Genomic DNA, 5,200 nt, shown 5'->3' with positions numbered 1-5,200 from the left:
CGTATATTGAAGGATCCTTGCATTCATGGAATAAACCCCACTTGAGCATGGTGTATGATCTTTTTAATGTGCTGTTGGATTCTGTTTGCTAGTATTTTGTTGAGGATTTTTGCATCTGTGTTCATCAGTGATATTGGCCTGTAGTTTTCTTTCTTTGTGACATCGTTGTCTGGTTTTCGTATCAGGGTGATGGTGGCCTTGTAGAATGAGTTTGGGAGTGTTCCTCCCTCTGCTATATTTTGGAAGAGTTTGAGAAGGATACGTGTTAGCTCTTTTCTAAATGTTTGATACATTCGCCTGTGAAGCCATCTGGTCCTGGGCTTTTGTTTGTTGGAAGATTTTTTTTTTTTTAATATTTATTTATTATTTATTTTTGGTTGCATTGGGTCTTGTGCTGAGCGTGGGCTTTCTCTAGTTGTGGCGAGCGGGGGCTACTCTTTGTTGCGATGCGTAGGCCTCTCATTGCGGTGGCTTCTCTTGCTGTGGAGCACGGGCTCTAGGAGCATGGGTTTCAGTTGTTGTGGCACATGGACTCAGTAGTTGTGGCTCGCGGGCTCTAGAGCGCAGGCTCATAAGTTGTGGCACACGGGCTTAGTTGCTCCGCGGTATGTGGGATCTTCCCAGACCAGGGCTCGAACCCGTGTTCCCTGCATTGGCAGGTGGGTTCCCAACCACTGCGCCACCAGGGAAGCCCTGTTGGAAGATTCTTAATCACAGTTTCAATTTCATTCCTTGTGATTGGTCTCTTCATATTTTCTGTTTCTTCCTGATTCAGTCTTGGCAGGTTGTGCATTTCTAAGAATTTGTCTATTTCTTCCAGGTTGTCCATTTTATTGGCAGAGAGTTGCTTGTAGTAATCTCTCATGATCCTTTGTATCTCTTCAGTGTCAGTTGTTACTTCTCCTTTTTCATTTCTAAATCTATTGATTTGAGTCTTCTCCCTTTTTTTCTTGATGAGTCTGGCTAATGGTTTATCAATTTTGTTTATCTTCTCATAGAACCAGCTTTTAGTTTTATTGATCTTTGCTATCATTTCCTGCATTTCTTTTTCATTTATTTCTGATCTGATCTTTATGATTTCTTTCCTTCTGCTAACTTTGGGGTTTTTTTGTTCTTTCTCTAATTGCTTTAGGTACAAGGTTAAGTTGTTTATTCGAGATGTTTCCTGTTTCTTAAGGTAGGATTGTATTGCTCTAAACTTCCCCCTTAGAACTGCTTTTTCTGCATCCCATAGGTTTTGGGTCGTCGTGTCTCCATTGTCATTTGTTTCTAGGTATTTTTTGATTTCCTCTCTTTGATTTCTTCAGTGATCACTTCATTATTAAGTAGTGTATTGTTTAGCCTCCATGTGTGTGTAGTTTTTACAGATGTTTTCCTGTAATTGATATGTAGTCTCATAGCATTGTGGTCAGAAAAGATACTTGATACAATTTCAATTTTCTTAAATATACCAAGGCTTGATTTGTGACCCAAGATATGATCTATCCTGGAGAATGTTCCATGAGCACTTGAGAAAAATGTATATCCTGTTGTTTTTGGATGGAATGTCCTATAAATATCAATTAAGTCCATCTTGTTTAATGTATCATTTAAAGCTTGTGTTTCCTCATTAATTTTCATTTTGGATGATCTGTCCATTGGTGAAAGTGGGGTGTTAAAGTTCCCTACTATGAAAGTGTTTCTCTCAATTTCCCCTTTTATGCCTGTTAGTATTTGCCTTATGTATTGAGGTGCTCCTATGTTGGGTGCATAAATATTTACAATTGTTATATCTTCTTCTTGGATCGATCCCTTGATCGTTATGTAGTGTCCTTCTTTGTCTCTTCTAATAGTCTTTATTTTAAAGTCTATTTTGTCTGATATGAGAATTGCTACTCTAGCTTTCTTTTGATTTCCATTTGCATGGAATAGCTTTTTCCATCCCCTTACTTTCAGTCTGTATGTGTCTCTAGGTCTGAAGTGGGTCTCTTGTAGACAGCATATTTACAGGTCTTGTTTTTGTATCCATTCAGCCTGTCTGTGTCTTTTGGTTGGGAGCGTTTAGTCCATTTACATTTAAGGTAATTATCGATATGTATGTTCCTATTCCCATTTTCTTAATTGTTTTGGATTTGTTATTGTAGGTCTTTTCCTTCTCTGTGTTTCTTGCCTAGAGAAGTTCCTTGAAGCATTTGTTGTAAAGTTCCTTGAAGCATTTGTTGTAAAGCTGGTTTGGTGGTGCTGAGCTCTCTCAGGTTTTGCTTGTCTGTAAAGGTTTTAATTTCTCCATCAAATCTGCATGAGATCCTTGCTGGGTAGAGTAATCTTGGTTGTAGGTTTCTCTCCTTCATCCCTTTAAATGTGTCCTGCCAGTCCCTTCTGGCTTGCAGAGTTTCTGCTGACAGATCAGCTCTTAACCTTATGGGGATTCCCTTGTGTGTTATTTGTTGTTTTTCCCTTGCTGCTTTTAATATGTTTTCTTTGTATTTAATTTTTGACAGTTTGATTAATATGTGTCTTGGCATATTTCTCCTTGAATTTATCCTGTATGGGACTCTCTGTGCTTCCTGGACTTGACTAATTATTTCCTTTCCCATATTAGGGAAGTTTTCAACTATAATCTCTTCAAATATTTTCTCAGTTCCTTTCTTTTTCTCTTCGTCTTCTGGAACCCCTATAATTCGAATGTTGGTGCGTTTATTGTTGTCCCAGAGGTCTCTGAGACTGTCCTCAGTTCTCTTCATTCTTTTTTCTTTATTCTGCTCTGCAGTAGTTATTTCCAGTATTTTATCTTCCAGGTCACTTATCCGTTCTTCTGCCTCAGTTATTCTGCTATTGATCCCATCTAGAGTATTTTTAATTTCATTTATTGTGTTGTTCATCGTTGTTTGTTTCATCTTTAGTTCTTCTAGGTCCTTGTTAAATGTTTCTTGCATTTTGTCTATTCTATTTCCAAGATTTTGGATCATCTTTACTATCATTATTCTGAATTCTTTTTCAGGTAGACTGCCTATTTCCTCTTCATTTCTTAGGTCTGGTGGGTTTTTACCTTGCTTCTTCATCTGCTGTGTGTTTTTCTGTCTTCTCATTTTGCTTATCTTACTGTGTTTGGGGTCTCCTTTTCTAGGGCTGCAGGTTCGTAGTTCCTGTTGTTTTTGGTGTCTGTCCCCAGTCACTAAGGTTGGTTCAGTGGGTTGTGTAGGCTTCCTGGTGGAGGAGACTAGTGCCTGTGTTTTAGTGGATGAGGCTGGATCTTGTCTTTCTGGTGGGCAGGTCCACCTCTGGTGGTGTGTTTTGGGGTGTCTGTGGCCTTATTATGATTTTAGGCAGCCTCTCTGCTAATGACTTGGGTTGTGTTCCTGTCTTGCTGGTTGTTTGGCATAGGGTGTCCAGCACTGTAGCTTGTTGGTCGTTGAGTGAAGCTGGGTCTTGGCTTTGAGATGGAGATCTGTGGGAGATTTTTGCCGTTTGATATTACGTGGAGCTTTGAGGCCTCTTGTGGACCAGTGTCCTGAAGTTGGCTCTCCCATCTCAGAGGCACAGCACTGACTCCTGGCTGCAGCACCAAGAGCCTTTCATTCACATGGCTTTTGTGCCGCCCTAGTCTAGAAGCTTATATATAACTTTTATAAACAATAATTTATAACATATGGTCAAGTCAAGATAATAAAACATCCTTTTTCTCAGCATTGTGACTTTGATCCATTTCTGCTAAATAATTTCACTTTAATCTCACTGAATTGTAAATAGTTCTGTGTACAAAGGTTCGTTTTTTTTAGTCATCAGTTTAATAAACTGTATTATAAATACATATAAGTCTAATTTTTAGGAAATTATAAGTTAAAAAGAAATTAAAAATCCAAAGCAAAAATATGTTGTTTAAGAATTCATATATTTAGGGACATCCCTGGCTGTCCAGTGGTTAAGACTCTTTGCTCCCAATGCAGGGGGCAAGGGTTCAATCCCTGGTTGGGGAGCTAATATCCTGCCTGCCACATGGCACAGCCCCAAAAAAACAACATATATTTGTAGTAAAAGTATTATAATATGCACAATGATGATAAAGATCAAAATCTGGAGAGTGGGAGAAGGGTACAGTCAGAGTGGGATACACAGGAGATTTCAACTCTTTTAATAAGGTTTGTTTTTATATATATAAATTTATTTTATTTTTGGTTGTTTTGGGTCTTCATGGCTGCACGCAGGCCTTCTCTAGTTGGCGTTGAGCAGGGGCTACTCTTCGTTGTGGTGCACTGGTTTCTCCCTGGGGTGGCTTCTCTTGTTGCAGAGCACAGGCTCTAGGTGCGTGGGCTTCAGTGGTTGTGGCACGTGGGCTCAGTAGTTGTGTCACGCGGGCTCTAGAGCACAGGCTCAGTAGTTGTGGCGCACAGGCTTAGTTGCTCCGCGACATGTGGGATCTTCCCTGGACCAGGGCTCGAACCCGTGTCCCCTACATTGACAGGTGGATTCTTAACCACTGCACCACAAGGGAAGTCCCGATAAGGTTTCTTTTTTAAGCTGTGTGTTCATTCTGTTGTTTTTTATGCTTTCTTGGATATCTTAAATATTTCATCATGTTTTTCTCAAGGCTGATAATATCACCCATTTCCCTTTTAATCCTTAGGAGCTATTGTAGGCCTCGAATTACTTGATTGACAAGGTGAACAAAGTTCTCTGGGGCATCTGTACTGCTCTTAGTTTGGGTGTGGTTTCAAAGAAATAATGCAAATACTGGTCTGTAAATCTGAGCTTCTGTATCAGTTTGATTCCATCAAGAAGCAGATGCCTATGGAAGATATGTCGCGAGAGATTCATTGGAGGGAAGTGTCTTTAAAGCATAAAGAGGAGGTGCGGGAGGAGGCAGGCGGAGCCTTCCATCTATACTGTAGGCTTGACTCCTGGGACAGGAGAGCAGGAAGGAAGGAGCACCGGCTAGGAAGAGCCCCAGACTGCAGTGCAGTTCTGAAAAGGGTTGGGCCAGGCTGTTGGGGTGTCCTCGAGCGCACGCTGCTTGTCAGAAGAGTCCCATGTTGTGCAAGAGCGGGCCAGCACTGGTACCCTCTCTGCGCTCAGTCAGTGGCAGGGAGCAGCCCTGGGGAAGCCTGGCCTTGCAGCGAATGCGGCGGTGAATCCAGAGCGGTGGTGGCCAGGACCTCTCAGCGGGGACTCAGTCAGCTATGCTTCCTGCAGCCAATTCTCTTGAAGGAATTCTGAACGGAGC

The sequence above is a fragment of the Pseudorca crassidens genome, chromosome 17, assembly GCF_039906515.1.
Source record: "Pseudorca crassidens isolate mPseCra1 chromosome 17, mPseCra1.hap1, whole genome shotgun sequence".
In the NCBI taxonomy this organism is placed as follows: domain Eukaryota; kingdom Metazoa; phylum Chordata; class Mammalia; order Artiodactyla; family Delphinidae; genus Pseudorca; species Pseudorca crassidens.
Note: the sequence above shows the minus strand (reverse complement) of the source record.